Source organism: Ceratotherium simum, chromosome X (genome assembly GCF_057802395.1).
Source record: "Ceratotherium simum simum isolate JZ-2026a chromosome X, ASM5780239v1, whole genome shotgun sequence".
Lineage (NCBI taxonomy): Eukaryota > Metazoa > Chordata > Mammalia > Perissodactyla > Rhinocerotidae > Ceratotherium > Ceratotherium simum.
Genome location: NC_141940.1, coordinates 105,137,574 through 105,164,244, shown reverse-complemented (window position 1 = coordinate 105,164,244; position 26,671 = coordinate 105,137,574). Strand labels below are relative to the sequence as shown.

The following is a 26,671-nucleotide window of genomic DNA, read 5'->3' as shown; positions in this document are numbered from 1 at the left end:
TTCCTATCCTTTATATAAGCAGCAAAGCTTTCATTATAAGGGTGATCGAGGCCAAGGATGCAATCTAGAAATCTGTGGCCTTGGTGTCCTGACATTTGTACTCTTATAAAAGCTGACCTACCATCATCTGTGACCCTCAAGATCCATCCTGTTTATAAAGAATATCCCATTATCCATTTGTCATGGCTCACCCTGAGTAACAAAGGACGTTGGGGAGATGGTGGGTACTCCCCTATTTCAGTGGCTGGCCGCCTCCCCACCACTGTATGCTTTAGTTCTATTTTCTCATCAGCTGTATTTCATGTGGTATTAAACTTGTCCCTTAAGGTTTTAATTTTATTATGTTTTCTTTCTTTTCTGGAAGTTCTAAGAATTGCTTTATTTCAAGTTGGTTAGGTAATTTTTGTAGATAGATATAGAAATATCTATATATGCTTTATACTTGTCTTTTATTACTTTGTTTTAAAATTGCTGATTGATAATTCTAGTATCTGTAGTTTCACTACAGAGGGTGGAAAGATAGCTGTTCTCTATTCTTTCTCATGATTCTTGCTCAAGGCACCTTATTTCCTTTTGTGCTTAGTTGGTTTTCCTTTTTTTTTCCAAGATCATCATTTTCTTTGCAATATTATTTTTGAGCATTCTCTGAGGTCTTGGATGGAGGGGAACGCTTCTAGAAAGGATTTCAATTTGCCTTGGCAGGTGCCTAAGGTGTGATCACTCTGGAATCACTGTAAATTTAATGAAATTCATAGCTTGAGGTTTTTGGGGGGACTAAGTAATATGAATTTGTGCTATAAATCTACCCTAAGGATGCGTAAGGGGTTGCGAAGGTTCAAGTTTAGTTATGTTTCATCCTTTTCCTGAGGGTGTAGCCTTTAGCTTTACTGGATGGGGGTTCTCTCCAATTTGAGATTTGACTGAGCCCCCTATTTCTACCCTTCCAGACCTGTGCCCCCATTAAACCCTCGGCTACGACAACTGGGATTACTAGGTTCAGTAACTGCCCTTGGGAAAATGTCTTCAGTGGGCAATTTAACTCTTTGAGCTCTGGTTTTACTTAGATTTTGGCCTAGGAATCTTATGAAGTGTTTCATTTTGAGAAAAAAAAAATCCAGTATTTTTACTTATTTTCAGTGAGAAGGTTGGTCCAAATAACCTAAATAGCCATATTACTAAAAATAAAACTTCCCCACTGTTTCTTACATAGGAGTTTTCTCGACCAGATTTTCTACTTAACATTTCAAATTTCTTGGACATAATTCTCATTCTCTGACCTTACTTTCTTGCTTCTGGCAGCTTTATTTCTAATCTCCATTTCAACTTTATTTTCTCCTTTGGACAATTTATATCAACCTCAAATACCTTGAAATAGTTACTCTCAATGTGATAGGGAAAATAATCTTTAAAAAACCTCTGGATGATTTGATTGCGTGGTTGAAGAATGGATGCATGGCTTTGGAGAAGGAGTCAGGACTTGGCAAATTGGGTGAAATGAAAAGACGTTGTGAAAAACTCATGGTTAGAAAGAGAGCATTATTGAGATGATTCACTGGACCATTTAGATTTTCAGGGAATTAAATGAAGCCAGGAGGGGATTATGAGATATAAGCTGATTAAAGGAGGTAAGACAGGAAGGAATGATGGAGGAACTAGAAACACAGGAGCCCATATTAATCTTGGAGAATTCTATCCTGTATGTATTCATATATTTAAAAAATCAATTAATGAACATTTGACTACGGACCACATAAATCAGGGCTGGTTTGTAGTCTTCTCTTTTCTTAGAACTAATTATCAGATATTATCTATAACAAAGGATTTTTACCTCAAAAGAATATTCTTGGTACATTTACTCATCAAACCAATATGTAGAAACAATAGAGAAATGGAAAGTTAATAATATAAGACAGCTGATATCTTATGATTTTTTTCATCTGGGGATAATAGGGAGAATCAGAGCAAGTATGAATCTCACCATGTTATTTTCACATCAGATGCTTCCCTGCTATTCTTTCTCACTTGGAACAATTTAATGTACTACAAATGAAAGAGGGTATAATACATGATTATATTGTGGATTATAATATGTGAAATATATATATGTGTAATGCTTTATCTCTAAATTTCTAAGTTGTTTTAAGTGTTTAAAGTTGCTTAGCCACCATTAATCATTTATTGTGCTACTCCTCTGTCTCTAGCATTATGGTATTTTGCATATATTTTCCCACTGAATCATCAGAAAATCCTATGGGGTAGAAATTATTATTGTTATTTATAGGTGAAACTGAGACTCATACAAAATTGGTAACATAACTTTATTATATATGAGGATCTTCTACCTATATTTACATTCATATGCATTTTAACTGTGATCCTTATATCAAGCCTATTAGTTAGGTCAGATATTGTTATTCATTTTTTATACATGAGGACAAAGAAGCTCAGAGTGAGGAGACTTGCCAAAGCAACCAGCACACTGATACAGATGGCACTCAATCTCAATGCTTCGAAGTCACAATCTATTAATTTTTCTACAATTCCACATTTCTTTGAAAGATAAGTGATGATGATGATGATAACTTTAATGATTGTGCAGAGCTTGGAATTTAGAAAGCCATTACTAACCAACAGTAATTGTATTTAATAAAACATATGTCTTATATCTAATGTCATGAGAAGAACCCAAGGGATGGGTACAATGTGTGAGGAGTTCTAGAAAGAATGTAACAAGTAGACTATATAATTATATATATAAATGGCAGTCTGTGTTGCAGACACAGTTTATTTAGCTTTGTCAGATACATTTTTAAAGATAATTTTCTTTTTCATGTGCTTCAATGATTATAGCCGGAAAGTATTTGTGTCATAAAACTATAACCCCAAAATGGTAATTATTTCTTTCTTCGTGGGTGTCAGAAAATTCTAGTTTGTAAATACCGGTGTGATGATCAAAGCCAAAAGGAGTGTGTGAGGTAAACTGTTATGCTAGTTGGCTAGAATTCTTTTTGTCTTTTCCATTTTAGATTCTTAATATAGGTAAGAAAGTATGGCATGAAGCCATAGAATCAGAGGGAAAAAACATATCTGTGAGCCATTAATAATTCCAATATTAGAAGGCCATATTCAGTGTAATACAACTCTGAAATTTAAAAAATGTATATAGTAATAAGAGTTTAAATAACTAACCCCAGGTCAGGCAACTAAGAAATGGTGGAGCTTGGATTTAAACGCCATCTATCTCACCTTGGCCCAATTCTCTAAACCTTTAAATACTCCCAACAGGAAATATGGGTTTCCATGATGCAGGGTTTGGTAAATTGGCCAACTGTGTGTCTTGGGATCATGCTAAAACGGAAGGTTTTTATATTCACTTAAATGATTCTTAGCCACATAAGTCTTGGGTCACAGATGGAATAGATTAGTCAGGAAATAATTATAGGAGTCAAAATTAAAATAAAATTAAGCCCAGATTAATTATAGCTCACATATTTCACTCTTTTATATTTTCTTTTCCTTTTTGTGCATAAACAAAATTTAATATTTTTAACTTATTATTTCTGTCAAAGCAAATTTTGTAACGCTGTTTTTTATGTTGTGTTTATAGTTTTTGGTTGAATTAAGGATTTTTTTTACTTGAGTTTACCAAGCAAAGCACTTAAATCAAAGTCCAAAAGATTATCTGTTTTGTATCCCAGAATTTTGGACAATGATTAGCAGATGGTAGTTTCTCAATAAATATTTATTGAGTGAATGTACGTAATTAATATACATTTATTATTAATATTAGTTTGTCCATCAAATGGTTTTTCAGCTATTAGACCAAGGCTTTTAATTGAAAAGTATGTCCTTTTTGAAGAAATGCTCAAATTCTGATACATCTTTCTCCTTAATAGAATATCTTTCTAAAACGTCTGAGTGTTTAAGGGTGGTTATTGAATATATGTCAATAATGCTTAATGGAAAATCTATTAAATCTTAATGATATGTACCATCCTACATAATGCATTTTTCCCAACTGATGATGATTTAAAAAATGACTCTCAGAGATGAGAAAGCATACTATCTCCTAAACTACAGCTGACCTCCTCTCTAGAAGTCAACTACTTATTGACTCATTTAGGTTGGCCTCAGATGGAATAACTGGGGAGGCTAGAATCTAGCTCTATGAGACTTTCATCCTCCAGAGGGTAGCTCAGGCATGTTCTCATGTCAACGGCAGAGGTGCGACAAAGGAAGAAGAGATGTCTAAGTACTGATTCAAGCTCCTGCTTCATGACTTCTAACATCCCATTGGCCCAAGCAAGTCACATGGTGCACTCAGACTCAGAGTGGAGGTTACATGGCAAAGGGAGTGGATACAGGCAGGAGTGAAGAACTGGGACCATTAATACAAACTACCTACCATACAAGCTTAACTAATTGAATCTATTCTCCTAAAGTGTATCTGACATTTCCACTATAACCTTCTGATTCTCTACTTAGAATTCAATCCTAAAAGACAGACTGCCTTAAACACATACACACAGCCCCACACTTTGTTCATTTTCTGCTCATCTTGTACTTTTTGCTAATACACCTCATTAACTAAAATATTCATTTCTGTAGAGACTGCGCAAAAGAATAGTAGGCTTTTCAATACAAATATCACATGGTATGGACTTTGTGTTCAGTATACAAGACAAATATTATCCACATGCCATTTATCAAATAAAATGTGTGTGTGGACATTTTATTTATAAGCATACATTGCAAGAAAAGCACATATTTTAAAAATAAAAATGAGCTGATCATTCTACCAACATTCCAGTTGCCTATTATAATGAAATGGTGTGTTAAGTGTCACTCTTAAAGCAATGGAGATGGCATTTGCATATCAGTTTAATTGCTTTGGATTAAACATTGAAAGATGAGAGCCAAGAGAGCTTATTAAGCTGAAATGAGGGCAAGTGATAAAAAAGTGTTATTATGTCAACACTACATCTGGAGGTCTGTTGCTATTTCCATTTTAAATCCTAAATTGCAATGTTTCTTAAAATTATCATCAAATGCCATACCATCTTGAAATACAATAAAAAAATAAAAAGGTTAACGTATGAATTGTGCTTGGTAAATACAATTTGATTTGAAAGCCAAGCTAGAGTTTTATCTTTAGTTAATATTTATTTGTTCTTAATGTACTAGACTGTAAGCTTTTGAAAGACATTATGTCTCATTTACTGCTGTGTCTTTAGGGCTTTGACATAGTCTGTCCTGTAATAGGTGCTCAATAAATACTCGGGACTGAATGAATGAATGCAAGTTATGGCAACCCCTTCAAGTAACTGTAAAGCATTTAGGTTGGGCACTGCTGGTTTTGATTGGTGCCTCCACCTGTATCCACAGGCTCCCTTCTGCTCTGAAATACCATGTGCTCTCTGGCCTTCTCCCTCTTTGCCTGGGGGAATCATCAGTCATTAAATACATAGGGTCCTGCAGCCACCTACACTGAAGTAGGCTGTGTGGAGTGGGGCATGTGTGAGGCAACTTAATTTGCAATTCAGAGGGTCTCCTGTTGGGATGTTTGATTTGGGGCTTATATTAGAAACTACCATTTGTTTGCTGTGTCCACAGGATCAGAAAACTGATGTCACACCATTTTATAAATCAACGGTAATGCAGATCTCATTCATTTGCATTGGAGAATTAGTACCACTTCCAGGTGGTTCCTTTTGCTCACCAGAGTGATTTCATGTTTGCCAGATAGCCTATATTATGTTAGATCGTCTAAAACATATCCTTTAAATTTGGTGAGAATAACCCCTCCAGTTCAGTTATTCTGGAGAATTTATTTTATGGAATGTCTAAGCAGCTTACAAATATTATCTTCTTTAATCCTTACAACTACCGTGTGAAAAAGGTTCTATTAAATATCTCCATTTTGCAGATGAAAAAATGGAGGCACAGAGAGGTTAAGTGACTTATCCATGGTCCCACAACTAGTAAGTGGCAGGACCAAGTTTTGAAATTAGACAGTCTGGCTCCAGAGGGTTGTGCTCTTAACCATCATGCTGTAAGTACATAGATGACTGAGGTTCCCCTAAAGCCCCTGAAAAATGAAGTATTTTGTATGCCACATGTGTTTTATTGTTGTTGTTTTAAAATTTTAATTGTGGTAAAAAACACATAACATAAAATTTACCACCTTAACTATTTTTAAGTATACAATTCAGTAGTGTTAGGTATATAGTCATCCCTCAGTATCCATGGGGGATTGGTTCCAGGACCCTCGTGGATACTAAAACTCTGAGGATGCTCAAGTCTCTTATATAAAGTGGCATAGTATTTGCATCTAACATACACACATCCTCCCATATACTTTAAATCATCTCTAGATTACTTATAATACCTAATACAATGTAAAAGCTATGTAAATAGTTGTTGTACTCTATTGTTTAGGGAATAACGACCAAAAAACAAGTCTGTACGTGTTCAGTACAGATACAACCATTGTAGGCCTTTCAATCCACAGTGGATTGAATCTGCAGATGTGGGACCTGTGGATATGAAGGGCCAACTGCATTCACATTGTTGTGCAACAAATCTCCAGAACGTTTTCCTCTTGAAACTCTACTCATTGAACAACTTCCCTTTTCCCCACATCTGTTTTTAAGTCCTATCATCCCAAACATAGCACCCCAATCTAATAAAACTCCATGAGACTATTATCACATGATGTAATAACAGGTAAACAGAGAAAGGAGAATGTTATTTTATTTGCATAGCTTAGGATATGCCCAGAATTCAAAACTTCTAAGAAATACAGATGCACAAGAAATGGGGTGATGTGAAATAAAAAGAGATGGCTTACTGACTTGTCTTCTTCTTGTTCTTCATTTCGGCCTTGGAATTTGTAAAAGAATACTTTTCTGTTACAGTTCATCAGAATGACCTATGACTGAATCATAACTTCAAGAATATTTTCTTGGTTCAAAGCCAAGAAAACAGAAAAGTTGTATTTAATTTTCTTGTTTCTTACATATAAGTATTATTTTAACTTCTACTTAAAGAGAAATTCTATTCAAATACTGGTAAAAGTACTATTATTACATGAATCCTATTTTTTACAATAATAATTCCCATTTAGTACTCTTTTGAGTTTTTTTATACATTTTTGTATACTCTTTTATACATTTGATGAAAAATGTATATTTTCAATTCTTATTTTTCTTTACATTCACTATCATATTTGATCTGCAACCCTGTGAAATAGTTTAAAATGTACTGTAATAAAGGATGATGTGGAAATAGACTTAGACTCCAGAGGGATTGTGCTTAGGCTGAGTATTCAACAACGAGCAGAGAACAGAAAGGAGTTCCCGGTTAAAGGTCTCCACCAACACATGGGAGCGAGGAAGAACATGGCACATAGGGAGCACCAGTAGTTAAGTACTGCCCAAGCCATAGATGTGACTGTGGAAGTGGTAGGAGATGGGGAGGAGAGATAAGCCAAATCTAGGTCAAAAAAGGCCTCGTATAGCCAAACAAAAGAGTTTGAACTTGATTCCACATAGTATGCAGATGCAGGGAAGGATATTAAGCAAAAGAGTGTGACATAGTCAGAAATGTCACAGATGAAAATATTTTATCATAAGTCCATTTGGTACCGTCAGGACTCATTCTACTTCCAAGTTTTTTATACTATTACCTTAATTTGGGTGGCTGTTCATCAGTTAAGAAGGAAGTCTAAGAATTTCTCTAAGAATCCCTCAAAGTCCACAAGTTTAAGTAGAAGTAGTTTGGGATGATAAGGGTATGCAGAAAGAGTTTCTGTTGTTTAAAATTATTTAAAATTACTTGGAAATTAATTCAATTACATTGTGAATTATTCTAACACCAAACAATAAAGGTTCTGATAGGTTCGGGGAAATGATTAATGCATTATATTTGTACACTTTAAGTGAAAGATGTTTACCAGTCATCCAAAGGGATGGCTCAAATAGCAAATATCATTACAACAAAATAACGTGTTTCAACAAAAATAACTATTTAACAAGTATATTTTTCTGACGTTTTCAATAGCTCATTCTTCTCAAGCAACCTTCAATTCCAGAAAATCAGGAAGATGACAATTTTGAGTGATGTAAATCTTTACACTTACATATAAAATATTTTAAAAGTATTATCCACACGTATGAATTTAACCAAGTTTTTTGTGGGAGGAGGGTTTAATCTAGTCATTTAGTTTCTTACCTTACTCTGTTATCCTAAAATACATTGTTTAGGAGCTGCAGAAATCATTTTTAATTAGCAGGTATATTTAAAGATATTTCATATCACAATTATTCATTCTTTTCCCTATAATTCCCTGTTGTAATTTGTTTCATTAGTTCATCTAAACTTATCATTTTTCATTCACTTGCCCATTATAAGTCAAGAAACTTTTACCTTTTCTCTCTCATGATTATTATCTTGTCTGATGGGGACAAAATAATTGAGACAGAACAGAGGAGCAAGATGAATGGCAGATAGCAGGTGCACTTGTATATTATGAAGTGTTTGCAAAATAATAAGTACCACATGAATAATGTATTTAAAGAATATTGTCTGGCAAATGATATTGAGTCATATATCCAAATCATCCCTCAATTACTAAAGAATGAATTACAAGTGTCTAATGCATCCAGTTTCATCAGATAGAGAATTCACAAAGTGGAGCATCTAGGTAGAGTAAAAGGGCTAGTTTTATTAATAGAGTATTAAAATCAATCTCTCTCTCTCTCTGTTTATATATATTTGAATACATAAGAAAATCTTTAGGTTTTCAAATTCCTTGCTTATTTTTAAAAATCTAGTATGTTTTTTTTTAAGAATTAAATTTCCATGGCATATTTGCCATTGATTCTAAGGTTTACTCTTATGTAATGTAACAAAACTATTATTTGCACTAATATTATTACTGTAGTTCATTTTCAGCTTAAGTACTTATGTTTATTTCTTTCAAATGTGTAATAATTTTATTAATTAAAAATTAATTTAAATTTAATTTAAATTTTAATATTTAATATATCTTACATTAACCTTGACAATAAACTTAAGTATATATTACTCTTCACACTTTACAGATGAGGAAATGGAGATTGAGAGAAGTTAGGAAATAGGCTTATGGTTAGTAAATTGCAGAGCTGGGATTTTGACCTCACAGGCATCCATTTTTTTTCATTAAATCATTTCTCTGTTTTTATTTAAGAAGCATAGAGTTGTGCTTCCGTATAGTTTACACCTAGCAATGTAAAATATTGAGACATTAAAGACGAAAATGAAGTAAAAACTTAGAAACCCTTTGATTCAGTGCTCTTGTGTTTTTTTTTAAAAAGAGAAAAAAAGTAATGCAAGACTCAATGCAATCACTCACTCAAGTGATTTGTGTGCCTCTCTTCATTTTACCTTTTGGCTGGCTTTGCTGTATGCTCACTAGGTGGATGTGGCTGACCTGTTTGGGCTGCTACTGTTGCCACAGCCACTGGGTGCTGCAAGATTCCCCATTGTATCTGCTGCGGTGGCTGTGGCTGTGGCTGTGGCTGCAGTTGCGGCTGCAAGGCAGAGGAGAGCTGGGCTCTCTGCTGAGGAAGACTTTGCCCAGGTCTTCTCTGGGCAGAGCCAAGTTGAGATAACACAGCTGTCTGGGGCTGTAGAAAACTTCCCACTCCACTAAGGTTAATGACAACAGCTTGCTGAGCAGATAAGGCCATGTTTTGACTGGCTGAACCTTGTACAGAACCCTGTGGCACTGGCTGTTGGGGATGAGAAGTTGTGGGTTCTTGAAATTGTTGTTGTGGAATCAACTGATAGAGCCACTGCTGTTGCTGAGGCTGAGGCTGGGGCTGAAGCTGGGGCTGGGGCTGGGGCTGGGGCTGAAGCTGGGGCTGGGGCTGGGGCTGCGACTGGGGCTGAGGCTGGGGCTGGGGCTGAAGCTGGGGCTGGGGCTGGGGCTGCGACTGGGGCTGAGGCTGAGGCTGGGGCTGGGGCTGGGGCTGGGGCTGGGGCTGAGGCTGCGACTGGGGCTGAGGCTGCGACTGAGGCTGCGACTGAGGCTGAAGCTGAGGCTTGGGCTTTGGCTGAAGCTGAAGCTTAGGGTGAGGCTGAGGCTGCAGCATCAGCTTCAGCATCAGCTGAGGCTGAGGCTGAGGCTGAGGCTGGAGCTGTGGCTTCGGCTGCAGCTTCCGCAGGGGCTTCGGCTTCGGCTGCAGCTTCCTCTGGGGCTGCGGCTGAGGCTGTAACTTCCGCTGGGGCTGCGCCTGAGGCCGCAGCTTCTGCTGAGGCTGTGGCTGGAGCTGCGGCTGAGGCTGGGGCTGAGGCTGCAGCTTCCGCTGGGGCTGAGGCTGCGACTGAAGGTGAAGCTTCTGCTGTGGCTTCTGCTGAGGCTGTGGCTGCTGAGGCTGCTGCTGGGTGTTCAAGATGAGTGAACCTTGTGGAAGCTGGAGTAGAGTTAAGGGCCTGAGACCTGACGCATTTTTTAAAATAAATTGAACACCTACTTGAGAAGGTGGCTGTGGTGCAGCCGGCGGTGCAGTTGGTGGCCGACCTCCTGAGGGCAGGTTGCCGGGCTTGATTCCTGCAGGAGCTATGGCCCGAGTGGTAGAGCTCAGCACCGGGTTGGGACCTCTCCCCAAAGCCTGGGCTCCAGGAACAGGGCCCACCACTTGGATGACCTTGAGGTCAGCAGGGTTTGCCATGACCTGGGCGGCCAGGGTTCTTTGTGAGGAGCTGGCAGTGGACAGGACGGCTGCAGGAAGTATGCTAACTCGATTCACTTCCACAGAGGATTTCTGGGAAAGACTCGGTGGCTTAGAATCAGGGGCAGGAGATGGAGATTTCTGAAAGCTGCTTGCCTGCTGAGGAGTAAAACTGCTCCCTGAGGAACTCCTTCCTGAGCTCGAGGGAAGACTGAGGGGCGGAGGTGGAGGTGTGAATTCCTTTTCCGGGACTGAAGGCTGAATGAACACGGGCTTAGGCTGTGCTGTTTCTTTCCCTGGAGAAAGTGGGCTGAGATTGGCTGAGCCACTGGAGCTGTGTGACATCTTGACTGAACAACTGCTGTTCTTCTGGACCAGCTCCTCAGACCGACTGACTACCCTCCCAGCATCAGTCTTTGATCCAGGCACCAAACTATCTGAGTCGTCATCGCTGGAGGAGTCGGGGGGAGACATCTGTCTCTCAAATCTGACTTTTTTACGTGAACTTCTTTTTCCAGAAATAAGGGGATCATTAAGTGAATGCATAAAGGTCAGCTTTGTTTTCTGGTAGTGATCGCCAGCTTCCCATTCAAATGGAGAATCGTCTTTTACTTCATGGGCTGCCCAGACTGGTGGTTGTGAGTCATCATAGTTGCCAGAATTCTTCCCTTGAGCATATTTCTCCACATCCACTTCAGAAGGGACAGCCAAGTCACAGGGTCTCTGTTTCCACATATCTACACAATTTCCTGCTCCAGGAATTGTGAGGTCACCCTGCTCACCTGCTTTACTCTCTGTGCTTGTTTGGCGAGAAGCCGGTACCCTCAGCTCAGGAGGAGGTGGACCATGCGACAGCTCCTGCTGCCGACGCAGGGACGGTGTGGAATACCTCTTGAAGCAGCGTTTCATTGGGCGAGTGTTCATCTTTTGTTTGTTATAAAGCAGCTTGTTTGCAGTGCATGCTACAGATACAGAAGGATCAAGGCACAGTGGTTCAGCTGTGGCTAAGATCAGTTGGCTCTCCAGCAAGAGTTTGTCTTCCTGGGTCCATTTCTGGTTATCGCTGGTTATGGACTCGACATCGCAGGCTAAAGTCTGCATCGTTGGTCGTAAGAGAATGTGCCTGCTCTGGTAACCAGGAGGGTCCGCGGTACTGGACTGTCTGTAGTCCCGGATTTCTGCTATGACACAGCCACAGTGGAAAACGTTAACCTCAGATTTTTCCAGGAGATCCACCAAAACGGGAGGTAATTCTTCCGCATCCAAGTATTCGAGCAGTTCTCCCTCTTCATAAGGCAGTCGGATGGTCTCCAAATAGGATCCATCTTTCCCCTTGAGCATCAGCGAATATCCGCCTCTCTCCCGGGTATAGGTTCACCACTAAACACGGCAACGACTCTCTCCTAACCAGCTTCTCTAACAAGTTCACATTGCTTCTTAATTCCTCCGTAACCTCAGGCTCTTTTCCACATTCTTCAACATATATGTCATATAGTTTCTCATAGAGAGATTTTTCCCCACCAGGTGAGTATTTCCTCTTAGGAGGTCTCTGTTGGGCACTTGCGATGACATAGTCCGCACGATCCAAAGCTCGTTCTAAAGCTCGTTCCATTGTGGCATCAAATAGGGGCCCTGAAAGAATGAAGAGTGTAAGGGATGAACGGGGCGAAAATCCCCTCTTTAATATCGATTATAGTCTACCAAACGCCGCAACTCCACAGCGGAGCGACTAGCCTAACTCCAATATAGACTCCAAGAAACCCACCCCAAGGAAGCGCTATACAAAATTCTCGTGAGTTTCCGATAATACCTATATCTGTATGGGTTGCGGCCTGTGTACTGGGCCTCGCCTTGCCTTGCGTCGTTGCCCCGGGCTAGGCCGGAAGTGGGAAGTCGAGGTGGCAGGCTCAGGGCACACAGCCTTCTGTGCGCCTGCGTGCCTCCTCGGGCTGCACCTTCCTCCCGGTAGCGGGTGTTCTGTCTAGTGGTCTGCGCTTTCTGTTCTGGTGCCTGTGGTTCCTACTGGCGAGTTGGGCCGGGCGTTCGTGTCTGGTCTATGCAGTTTTACAAGATAACGGTAAAAATCATTTCTAGGGACTGATGCTGCATCATCCTTTTTTCCCTTTGCTTTTGTAAAATAAAGAACAAAGAATAGAAAAGTACAAATATAAATATGTCCTATATGCTCTCCTCCTTCCCATAAAAAATGTATGTCTGTTCAACCAACAGCTACTTTTGAGAATGAATTATGATAATATGCTAGGAATGAGACAGTAGTACCAGTGACAAATGACTTGCCATGGAGGAGTTCACAGTTTCCTTGGGGAGGTAAACATTTAACTAGATAAATAGAATACACCCCAATTTATAGACTTTTGGACAGAATGATAAAGGAGAGGAAGTGCTAAACATGGGAAAGTGAAAAAGCTATTCCCCAAAGAGGTGATAGTTGAGCTTTCTTAAAGGATGAATAGAAATTTATCAGACAAATTAAACGAGTCAAATCATGGCAATTCTGGAGTTAGGAGAGAAATCTAGATTGGAGCTATAGATGAGGATGTTGTCCACATCTATTTGAAATTATTTTCCAGAGAGTTCTCACCAAAATTCAGGCATATTACAAAGTTATTCAAAATACAATATCTAATGTTCCAGGAACTTTACAAGGCAGGCATTTTTACCCTCATTTTTCAAATGAAAAAACTGACATTCAACCAACTTAAGTAATGGGCTCAAGGTCACAAAATGGTAAGTAAGCAGTTGAGGCAGAGTACAGATCTAAATCTCCAACTCCAAAGCCTGGCCTCTTTCTGCTTTTCTATGAAACTACCCCTAAAAGCAGAGGAGCATTTGGAAACGGTGATAGGGAATTTGGTGGCAGGTGTCCAACTGGATATCATCTTAAAATACCATGAAAATTTTGTGGGTTTTTTCACAAATGTAGTGCATTGAATTACTTATTTTGAAGCAAAACTGCTCATTCATAAAGATGCCCCATTAGAACCAGTCATGTAGTTCTAAAGCTTACATGGAAAAATAAACACCCCAAAATAGTGAAGAAGTTGTTTTAAATAATAAGCAATGGCAAGAGACTTGTCTTACCAGATATTCTACCATATTAAACAATGTGTTACTGGTGCATAAATTTCAACAGAGATAAGTTGAACATTTAGAGATCTGAGAATTGATTCCCAAAACATGCTGAAGTTTGTTATACAATGAGTGGCATCACATGTCAGCAGAGAAAAGATACAACTTTCACTCAGTGATGTTGTTAAAAAAGAAACCTGTTTGAGAAAAAAATAAACTTTGTCTATCTTACCATTTCTATAAAAATAAATGGATCAACGATGAAACTATAAAACTACTAGAAGAAAATATCGGAGAATTTAAATTATATATAATTGCAGAGTGGAGGAAGTCTTTCTGAAAGACACAAAATCCAGATGGTATAAAGTGAAAGATTGATACAATTATTACAAATAAATAAAAAACAATCTACATGGCAAGCAATTAAAATAAAATTAAATGCTAATGTCTGGGAGAAAATATTTGCAATATGCTTTAAAAAGAACTAATATCCTTAATATAAAAAGATTATACAGCTCTGCCATATATTTTATATTTTGTGTTCATTTTTTTGTTCCCACAAGTTATCTTTATACTAATATCTTTATATAATCACTTTAGTCCTCTTTTTTTCTTACTTAGACTTTTACTATTATGTCAGCTTTAAATAATATTTTAATTCCCACCTACATGTTAATGAATCATATTCTTTTCTCCCTTCTATTTGCATTTTTTTAGTTCTGTTATTCCTATTTTATCAGAGCAGATAACATTTACACATTATTCCTCCAACCTTAATATTACCTTTATTTTAGTACCAGATCTTCAATTAAGTATGCTCGCTACCAAAATTTCTCCAAATCTTTATTTTTTCATTGTAAAATTTTCATTCTCTATTTGTAGGAATGGTTCATATGTACAATATTTCCTGAGATCCTTTTTTTTTTTAATGTTTAAAACCTTACTGGTTATAAAATCTTGGTTCATACTCTGTCCTTTCCTTTAGGTTCTTGAAAATGTTGCTCTGCTGTTGTGCTTTGTGCTTTCTTTGCCGTGTAAGTGACTTGACCTTTTTCTCTGGAGGTTCAGAAGATATTTCCTTTATTTTTAAAGTGTTATAGTTTTACTGAGATATTTCTTGAAATTGACCATTCTTTTTCAGTTTTCCTGGGTACATTATGGATCCTTTTAATGTGTAAATTTACAGCTTTTATTTTAGCCAAGTTTTTTTGAACTACAGTCTTAAAATATTTCTTCTGTTCCTTTGATTTGCTTTTTTTCCTTCAGGGATTTCAGTTATAAGTACGTTGGATAATCTCTTCCTGTCTTTTCCATCATATTCTTTCTAAACATTTTTGTAATGCTTTATTCTCTTGTCTCTTTTCTACTCTATCCTTTATGACCCTATGTTATTTGTAGTTATACCTGTTCTCCTTGGGAACTGTATTAGTTTTGTATTGCTGCCATAACAAATTACCACAAATTTAGTGGCTTAAAACAACACTCATTTTTTTTTCTCACAGTTTTGTAGGTCAGAACACAGGGCAGGCCCAGCTTAGCATCTCACAAGTCCAAAATCAAGGTTGGCTGGGCTGAGCACTTAACTGGAGGATCTGAGGAAGAATCCACTTGCAAGCTCATTCCAGTAGTTGGCCAAATTCAGATTCTTGTGATTATAGGATTAAGATTTTCATTTTCTTGCTGGTTGTCAACCAGGGGCCACTCTCCATTCCTAAAAATTGCTCACATTCTTTGGCAACTATCCTTCTCCATCCTCAAGCCAGTGTTGGCACATTAAATCATTTTCATGCTTCAAGTGTCTCTGACTTCTTCTTCTGCCACCAGCTGGAGAAAGCTCTATGCTTTTAAGGGCCCAACTGGATAATCCAGGATAATCTTCCCTGTTTTAAGTTATGGTGCCACATAACATACCATAATTACAGGAGTAATATAAATCATTATATTCACATGTTCTGAGAATTAGAGTAGATCATCTCGACATTTTAGAAATTCTGCCTACCACAGGCACCTTGTAATTTAGTCCTCATTCCCTGTTTCCCCTGAGTTTGACTAGCTCCTGTTTCACGTCTTCCTGTCATTTGTCTTTTAATATTTGGAGTTTTTTTTTTTAATTTTATGATTCATATTGTTCTTCCAGTTCTTCAATTGCTTATTTAAGTACAAAACTAATGTTGGAGTGTTGAATTAAAATTTTCTTCTGCTTTTTGCAAGTATGGCTGTTTTTGTATGCAGATGTGTTTTCTGCTGTATTGATTCTCATTTTTTGGCTTTTTTCCTTCTGACCCAGCAATAGAAGTTACTTTGAAGTGGGTAAGGTAGGGGGATTGTGTGACTTACGTGATTTCATATTTAAAGACCACCTTCTTTCGCTACCATTATGATATGTAGATTTTATTGTTGTTGTTGGTGGTGGTATTTTTACAAATGGTACATTTTTTTCACAAGTCTGGTTTCTTCTGGTTCATTGACACTATCTTGGTTCATTAGAGCTTTTTATTTTCAGTCAGTTCCTTTTTTCTCTTCACCACTAAGTCTTCAAAGGACACCTTTCCTCTCAAATGTACCTCATTCTTCCTGATAAGGGACGACCGACCACCTCTGGTCCTACGCTCTTTCTATGCTCCTTGCTTTTGATTCCCCAATAACCAGTGCTCTAATCTACCTGGTCTCAAGTCATTTGTCAGTATTTCTCATCTCAGAATTTGGCCTCAAAAGCCTCCTACAAATTAATAAAAATAAGATCATTAAGCCAGGAGAAAAATAAGGATCAAAATGACAGTTCACAAAAGGAGGAATACAAATGCTATTTAAGTACGTGAAAAGATATTAAACCTCACAAATAATAGAATTGCAAGTTAAGACTAAAAAAAAGACCATATTTTTGCCTAGTTGATTGCCAAAGATGAAATCACTTCATAGCTTATCATGTTAGCTAATGGTGTAGAGAAATAGATACTCTCAAACATTGTTGTTGATAGTGTTAATTGGTCCAATTCTTATGGATAACAAAGAACCTGGTAATAGGATTTGCCCCCAGGTTTAGCTTCAGGGTGGCTGGGACTCATGCAGGAATTTTCCACCATTGACATGTATTCATTAAAAATTTACTTACTTTTCAATTTCTTAAAAAAGTACAACATTTACTCTGTTACTTTGTACACCACCAGTACAAAACTGTTATCTCTCAGTGGGGGCAGCAATACTTCATTCTGAGTATCACTTGGTAACATAAGAGCACTCAAGAGGAAATGAATAGCAAGCACAAAAACCTAGGGAAATACTGACATTTAAGTGAGAAGGAGAGAATGAATAGAGCCACAAATGGAAAAGCAGGAAAAGGTCCTCTAATAAAATCTCAAGATGAATGGACGTAGGTGGCATTAAATGTCATATTGTGCTCAAGCCAGATAATGATTGAAAGCCAAGAGGTTATTGATAACCCTAGTAACAAAATTTTCTGAGAAATATATGTGAGCAAATTCAGACCATAGTAGGGAAAGGGATGAGCCTGTGTTGAGAAAGTGAGGACAGTAGTTTACACTACCACTGAAAGATTTTTATTAGTGAAGAGAAAGAGGTGAGTTACCGGTAGACAGAGGACACACACGTACACACAAAGAATACCTCTGTGTAAAATCTCTCAATAATGCACTAATGGATCAGGTAAATATAACGTGTAAAGATATTATCAATAATGTTATTTTGGAATTTTAGGAAAGGATGTAAGCCTTTATGTAGACTTTAATTTGACAAATGAGAAACTAACATACCCAAAGCCACAATTCAAATTAATAACTTATTCATGTTATATGCTTTATACATTATAGACACAATAAATGGTAAATAAAGACATCAATAACTACAAAGTCAAACTATATAGCAATATTTTGTATAATTTGGATTCCAAATAAATCCATATTAGTAAAAAAAGCAGAAGTCAGGGTCCAGCCTGGTGGCATAGTGGTTAAGTTCGTGCTCTCCGCTTCAGTGGCCCGGGTTCGCGGGTTGGGATCCCAGGCGTAGACCTACACACTGCTCATCAAGCCATGATGTGTCGGCATCCCACATGCAAAATGGAGGAAGATTGGCACAGATGTCAGCTCAGGGGCAATCTTCCTCACCAACAAAAAGAAAAAAAGAAATTGAAAAAAAAAAAGAAAAACAGAAGTCAGAAGCAACGTAACAGCTTTTGCAAATTAGCCAACAAGGTAGTCAATTACAATTATGTTTAAAAGACTAGTGAACAGAAGAGTTTTGTGATTGGGAATGATTACATAAATGATTGCAATTTATGCAACAGCATAAATTGTAGCTTTAAGAAAGCACTCAAGGAAAAGATGTCCAATTAATCATTATGATATTCTTCATGTGTGTATGAAGAATAATTTTGGGAAAACCCTGCATCTTGATAAGACTGCATATAATGAGGTTGAACTCCTCCATTCCATAATGTCCTTTTGTTCTTGCTATCATCATAATGAACTTTTAAGGAAGAAGCAGATATTGTAACTGGAAATCATGTATACAATAAAGCCATTTTCAATACTTCTTAACAGTTTTATCCTATGAGAAGAATATGAGAGATAATCTTATAGTATTGACAGGAAAGTAGTTTTGACAGCTGACTGTTGCAAAATCTCCTGTGTAATTATTCCACCTCCCCTCTGACTAGGGATAAGTGTTTTTCATATGACCCATACTTCTGAAAATACTGAATTTCAAAATGTCTGTTCCATGTACACAGCTGTTGACATCCACAAATATTTAACTATCCAGTTTTAGAATCCCCTTAGTGATTCATCCATCTGAAACTAAGAAAAGAGAGCAGAGCTAATAACAGACAAGCTCTCATTCATGGTGTTTTATTTATTTATTTGTCTCCCTACGGCTGCATAGATGGATGCCTTCCACTTTATGCCTCACATCAACTGCAACTCTTTCTGGAAATAGTATGAGACAAGTTTAACTGAATTTCAAATGTATAGGACTTCACTCCCAGAAAGGGTGTTTTATTCATATTGAACCTTTCTGTAAAAATGAAAAGTTGGATCTGGAGAACAAAAATGGAAGAGGGCTATATTCACAGTAGGATAAGGAGATTAAATATAAAGAGCTATGTAATTTATCTCTTTTATGGGGTGCTGCTGGAAAGGAGATTAAGCTTTTAAAAAGTGGTGACCTTGATATAAATTCCATATTTAGCCAATAGTGAAATTTTATGAATAATGAAGAGTATGTGAAACAACATTGGGCCTAAGCGAGAAGATTCAAGAGATGTAGTGAGGTTGACAATAAAAAGGGGTTAAACCATCACTGCAGGTAATAGTAGCAGCAGTAATACATATTATGTAGTGATTTGTCCGTTACAAAGTGTGTTTACATCAGGTTGCTATTTGCTTCGCGCAACTACTCTATGAGGTTAGGTATACATATAGTTTTATGATCAGGTAACTGAAATTCAGGGAAGACAAGTCGATTATCCATGATCACACAGCTTGTTAGTTGATTCTTTTGCCCTTGAAACCTCTTCTTCTTCTTGCATTCTTTATCATATTTGGATAAAAATTAGACCCTCTTGTGTTTTGTTTTTAATACTTTTAATTGTATCTCTAACATTGCTCTATGGCATTATATTCTGACAACCTAAGTGTAAAGTGTTTTATTCCTACATTCTGTGTTGACAAGAATCCTTAATATAATTGTCACATTCTAAGTGTGTTATATTTATAAAGAAATACAAATTATTAGACCATATTCTTTTTTCTAAATATGGCCTGTTTTGACCAAGTCAAGTTATAAGATTGCTGGTATTTAAACCGTTTGTTCTTTTCGTGAATTGTAGGTGATTCAGATTAATGGTTCTTCTTTATAGTCAGAAAAGTCTGAAAATTACTATTGACTGGAGTTGATACTAAAATTTCATAAAAAGTGTGGTAAAGAAACCAGCTATGAAATATGTATAAGTCATATGTAATAAAACAGTCTCTCCCCCAAAACATATAATTCTGCCTTTAAATTAAACTACTTCATAGTCTAATTCTGCTTTTTTTTCCTTTTCTCTCTTTTTTTTTTTGTTTTAGATATATAAATAAAAGGCTTTCATAATAGATAGGAAAATGCAAAAGTACCTTAATTTATTAAATATGCCCTGTTTAAACAGTGTTATTTGTACCATTTGCAAACATATAATTAGATAATTTGTTTACCTCTTTCTTTTACTTCATGGGAGACTTTTAAGAATTTATGTATAATTTAGATTAAACTCTCAGATATTTGTTTCCTAAACTACTGTATTGGCCAGGATCTAGTCACTTAAAGCAAATTCATTCCAAGTAGTTCAATAGGGGGAATTTAATATGGGGAATGGGTTATAAAAATATGTTGGAAAAGCTGAAATGGCAGGACATGAGACAATCCAGGGGTTAGCAACAGCAGGAAGCCACAACCACCCCTGTCTCTGGAGGGAAAAAAAGAGGAAGGAAGTGGTCTTAACAGACCCAGAAGCTGAAATGACTAATCCTATCTTGGAAAAATCCAACCTCGAAGTCAGTTGGCAGGAGATCCCGGGAACTGGAGGACATATTTATGAGATAAAGTGGTGAACAAGGCAGATAAGACTCCCTCTCTTATGGTACTTACGCCGTATGGAAGAGGAAATATATACCTATATAAAGAAATAAAATCAAGAAAATATCAATTAGTGATAATTGATAAGATAAATATAAAACACAGTGGTATGCTAAAGAATGATAAGCCTTTATTGTTCTTGTAGATTTTTTGTATTAATTTGATTTTTTAAATATTGCATAGAAATATTATTTATCTTAACAACTTTTGAGTTTTTAGTACCCCCTCACTCGCCTCTTGCTAGTTCTGTTGAGGTAAGACTGTGAGGTCTCAAAGGACTTCTAAGTATTTTGCTTGAGCAACTAGGTAAATGGTGTGGCCATCAGGGAGATAGGAGAGACTAGGGTAAGAGTAGATTTGAGGGTTAAATCAAAGATTTATCTAGGGGGCACCTTAAGTCTGAAGTTATTTTTTCGGATTTCAAATAAGTATGATAAATAGGCAACTGGATATATAAATCTAGAATTCAGAGAGAGGTTAGAGCTGGAGACAGAAATACAGGAGACAAAAGACAGAGATGATATTTAAAGTGAGAGAGTTAAATGAGAGTACATAAAAGGAGAATAAATGAGATAATGCATATAAAGCTTTTTTAAAAATAATTGTTTAATTGAGATATAATTCACATACCATAAAGTTCATCCATTTAAAGTATATAATTCAATGTGTTTGTTTTAATTTTATGGTTATGTTTTTAAATTTTTTTTCATTGAAGTAACATTGGTTTATAACATTATATAAATTTCAGGTATACATCATTATATTTCAGTTTCTCTGTAGACTACATCATGTTCACCACCCAAAGACTAATTACCATCCATCACCGTACACATGTGGCCTGTCACCTCTTTCGCCCTCCTCCCTCCCCTGTTCCCCTCTGGTAACCACCAATCTAATCTCTGTATCTATTGGGTTTTCTTATTGTGGTAAAATATGCAAACAAAAACTTTACAATTTTAACCATTTTACAATTTTAACCATTTTTAATTGTACAATTTAGTGGCACTAAGTGAATTCACAATGTTGTCCAACCATCACCACTATCCATTTCCAGAACTTTTCATCAACCCAAACAGAAACTCTGTATCCATTAAACAATAACTCCCCACTCCTTATTCCCCCCTACCCCAGGTCACTTCTATTTTACTTTTATCTCTATAAATTTGCATATTCTAGGTATATGATATAAGTGGAGTCCAACAATATTTGTCCTTCTGTGCCTTTCACTTAGCATGATATTTTCAAGGTTCATCCATGTTGTATCATATATCAGAATTTAATTCCTTTTAAAAACCAAATAATATTCTATTGCATATATATACCACATTTTGTTTATCCATTCATCTTTTGATGGACATTTTAGTTGTTTCCACCTCTTGGCTATTGTAAGTAATGCTGCTATGAACACAGATGTACAAGTATCTGTTTAAGTCCCAGCTTTCAGTTCTTTTAGGTATATACCTAGGTATGGAATTGCTGGATCATATGCTCAATCTATGTTTAATTTTTTGATGAACCACCAAACTGGTTTTCCACAGTGGCTGCACCATTTTACAGTCCCACCAGCAAAGCACAAGGGTTTCAGTTTCTCCACATCCTTGCCAAAACTTGTTGTTTTCCATTTTTTTATAATAGCCATCATAATGGGTGTGAAGTGGTACTGTATAAAGCTTTTTGCACAATGTTCCTCCCTCCGCCATTTCCTCCCAGTAGATTACAAGCTTCATAAAAGCAAGTACTTTGCTTATTCACTGCTTTAGCCCCAGCTGGGCCAGGCACATAGTCTTTGTCCAATAAATATGTATTGATTGAAGGAATGAATTTTAAATGTTCAATAAGTGATAGTTAATTCACTCCTTTAATAAATGATAGTTATGTATTCATTCCTATATTATGGTGAGTGTCCCCTGCTGGGCTTAATGGTTTTCTTTGGTTTTTATGAAATGGCATGCCTTTGCTCTGAGAAGTTTAAGAGGCAATATGCTGAATTTACACGGAATGAAACTGTCTCAAACCATAACAGGAGAAAGGAGGTGAAAAAGCTGAAAAATGTGAAATTAGAAAATGATGGGAAAAGCAAGCAAGATGTCACATGTTATCTTCAAATTAGAGCACCAAGCTGGTGCTATGAACATGTAAGTGGAGGCAAGTGGCTGCCATCTCTCCTTCAGGGAGCATTTCTGGCTTCCATTTCCATTTCCCCCAAACCTTTCTCGGGTGAGGAATAGTTTTCCCGAATACAGACATGCTGTTCTGTCTTCTTTGTGACTGCAGAAATTGGACCACTTTCTAAATATGCTAAATTCAAAGAGGTCACTCTTTACATGAAACTCTGAATTTAGGGAAACATTATATCTTTAAATCTACACCAGTCTCCAGAGTCTGGAAATACGTAATTCTGTCAATTTTATGGAATAGATTCAGTTTCTGTCTTATACATATAATTAAAAATATGACATAAATATCCTTTATAATTAAGGTTATTTACTATCTTCACAGTTAGTTTTATTTATTACTTATATTTTTTCTTTTGAAGTCAAGGAAAGCAAAGCTATTATCAGGAAATATTGACCTGCAAAGTAAATCTGAATGAAGCATGTGCCATTATGACATTTAAAAAATATTTAGAGAAGTATAAGTAGAAAAAAAAAAATCTATGATTATCAGGGCTGTTTCCTGACATTGTCCAGATTTGGTTTACAAGCAGTAGGGAAAAAAACATGTTTTTAAAATTCCAAAAATTAATCTAACTCTGAAAAATCTATTTGTGAATGAGTACAATTTCAGCGAACTCTGGTAGTTCTCTGTCTTCTTTAGAGATCAATATAGATTTTGTTTTACTCTGTTAGAAGTTTCCCTGGAATTTTCATTGTAAAATGAGAGAGGTGGGGTGTAGGATTAGTTGAGCATCTAGATCCTAGGTCACCTCTTCTCCACAACAGTGCAGGAGCAAGATTTATAGTACAAGAACTATACAATCGCTTTTAAAAAAAGTTGCCTGTGTGATGCTTAGAGGGGAAAAAAGTGATTTGCAGCTGACCCAAATGTGACTCACACATTTATCCTTCCTTTCCCTTATCTTTCAAATCAAGAAGGTCAACTACCATTAGAAGGTCTGCTGTAGGACCTTCTAATGTAGGAGAAGGAGATAATCAGGTGATTTAGCTATTTAATGCGAGGAAATCTTTACAGCTGTATTATAATTTTTTGCTGGGCCTGGAAGACACCTGTTTGCTTGCCACATTCACTGTCAAGAAGTGTATGCTATTTCAAAGAAGCATACAATGAAAGGGGGTAAAAACTAGTATGGTGGGGTGTAGGTGAGAATTGTTTAGACTGATTAAGCAAAAAAGAAATGTAATCATAACTATGTAACTATTAACTATTAGTTCATTCATTTAAAAGATATTTATTGAGAGTGCCTACTATATGCCTGGCACTGTACTAGGCACTTATGGAAATCATTAGGACTTTTAAGTCCATAGCCTCAATAGGCTGTCAGTGAACGCATTCTTGTAACCGATTATTCTCATGTGCCAGGAGAAATTGGAGTGTTCAGAAGGGGAGAAAGAGCTTAAGAGATATTTTAAAAGTAGTGCCTGATTCATCAAAAAGTTAAACATAGAACTACTATAGAACCCAACATTTCCACTCTTATACCCAAAAGTATTAAAAGAAGGGACTCAAATACTTGTACATGAATGTTCATAGCAGCATTATTCTCAATAGTTAAAACAGAAACAAGCCCAAATGTCCATCAGCTTATGTATGAATAAACTAAATATGGTATATCCATACAGTGGGCTGTTATTCATCCAAAAAAAAAAGAATGAAGTACGGATGCATACTACAACATGGATGAACCTTGAACACATTATGTTAAGTGCAAGAAGCCAGACACAAAAGTCCACGTGTTGTATGATTTCTTTTATCTGAAATATTTCAAATAAGCAAATCCAGGAAGGCAGAAAGCAGATTGGTGGTTGCCAGGGGCTGTGGGGATAGGGAAATGGGGAGTGATTGCTAATGGGTATGGGTTTCCTTTTGGAATGATGAAAATGTCTTAGAACTAGATAGAGGTGATGGTTGTATAACATTATGAATGTACTAAATGACACTTAATTGTATACTTCCAAATGGTTAATGGTTAATACTGTGCTGTGTGAATTTTACCTCAGTTAAAAAAATAAAGTGTGCCTCTAAGAATTCAAACAGCATACAGCTAACTCCCTTATTTTACATATTATGAGAAGAATATATATTAACAGAAGAGGCAGCCAAATAATTGGAAATAAATAATTACAAATTGTGATTTATATGAAGAAAATAAAGGAATAAGATGGATAAAGATACAGGAGGTCAGCCATAGGCTTTTCTGAATAAATTATTTATAATTTATGTGACCTTGAATCCACGTCCTGGGCTTCAATTTCATTAAGTGACATGTTTTTTTTCCTCTCTCTCTCCCTTTTCCTCTCTCTCAAGAAGTCTGGAAGGAGACCTTGGGGTCTACAGTGGTAAAGTTTGAAAGAGCTCATACCCAGGAATAACTCAGGCAGAGAAATACTGGACTAGCATTCACACACCGAGGCCTCCTCAAATCTAATATTCTAGAATATTAGGCTAGAAAAATAAAAACAGTAAAATTATATTAATCACTTTCCACCAAAAAAGAGGGAGATAATTATTTTGAATTTATAGTTAGCAGAAGACCATAAATTAAGTTCAGTTTACCAGTTAAATTTTTTAAAAAAGAATTTCAAATGAGAAGGCAATAAACTGACATTTTTTGATTTTATCGTTTGCTCAATGGTCTCACTCTAATCATTACACAAGGGCTGATTTCAACCACTGTTAAATCAATAGGTCCTCCAGAGCTCTTCTGAAAAGAAAACCTAATCCAAACAAATTTCACATTTAGTGCCAGCAGCTATAAACATAGTGTGTGTAAGAAAGATAAGATATAACAGAGGGACCACACACCTAGCTTCAGGCATCACCATAAAGGCTGATAGAAAAATTTTAAAATATGGAAAAAATTGGAAGGCTTTAAGATTAGTAATAAACTATCAAAGTATATTTAAGGCTTAACAAACCATAAGACGTTTCCTCGACAATCGAACCCTGACATTTTTGATTCTCAACACTTGGTTTTTACAACTAATGATTATACACTATGGTCAAATTTATGGTTAAGGAACCACCTTACCGACAGTTCAGTTCTGCTATGGTCTGTAGTAACTGAACTTTCAGATCTACTGTCTCTCTGTGCTGCTTTTCAGTGCCCAAACATTTATTACACTTCAAAAGTACTCTGTGCTTTTATTTTTACAAAAACAATTATGTACAAAGATTATGACTTGAAAAATGACCAATGAATGTTGGAGTGGACTATATAAAAAGTAGAAGCAGAGAACAATTTAATTCTTTAAAAACATTGATCGAATCCCTAACTGTCTTTCTCAGCACTTCATAAACTGGGAAAAGATTTGCAAACATTATGAAAATGTTATTATTTCCCCTAGGGACCTGAGAATTAACATAACATACAGGTCAAGTGTTTAGTGACGCCATTAGAGGATATATTTAACAATCACGTTACTGATAATTCTGTTAGAGTAAGAGACACACTGAACATTACACATTATCATGCATAGGAAGTGTGATTACAGAATAATTGAAACTGTGCTACCCTTAGGTATGGCATAACATGGTTTTTATTATACTGTATCAGCTAATCAGGTAATATACAAAATTTTCCTTCCTACACATATTTTTCTTTCTTACCTCCTGCCTGCACTACTCAAATTTCCATACCTCGATTTGTAGTTGTCATCCTTTAAAAGATGAATTTTAAACCCTCTGGTAGCTCCCATGCATGCCCATTCAGAATCTTTGTCTATTTCAAAGTGGCACACTGCTAAGAAACCCGTAGAGAAATTCAATGCACTGTACTGACTTCCAGAGACTGTACTTACAGAAATTATTTTATTTTTGTGTCATATATTGGCTTCTTGATTATGTCCAAAAATATTTGTTAGTTCCTAATATTTGCACTGGATTGAAGGTTAGATTTTTTTTCTCCCTTACAAGACAAGACCCTAAACCAGTCCTTTCAGAAGCCAGTCCTTTTACAAGTATGTATATATATGTAGAAGGTGTGTAGTAGAAAGAGCTGAAGAAACCATGATGTTTCTTTAAGATCTACTACTTGCTCCCTTTTGGTCCTTATTAGATTT

General features: G+C 36.5%; 1 protein-coding gene and 1 pseudogene across 1 annotated transcript in view; one reads left to right on the top strand and one right to left on the bottom strand.

Annotated features, from left to right (window-relative positions):
• Positions 1-26,671, top strand: part of IL1RAPL1 (interleukin 1 receptor accessory protein like 1) — a 671,544-nt gene that overhangs the window by 130,361 nt on the left and 514,512 nt on the right. The gene's annotated exons all lie outside the window — the stretch shown is intronic.
• Positions 9,395-12,327, bottom strand: LOC101389475 (transcription factor SPT20 homolog pseudogene; annotated as a pseudogene).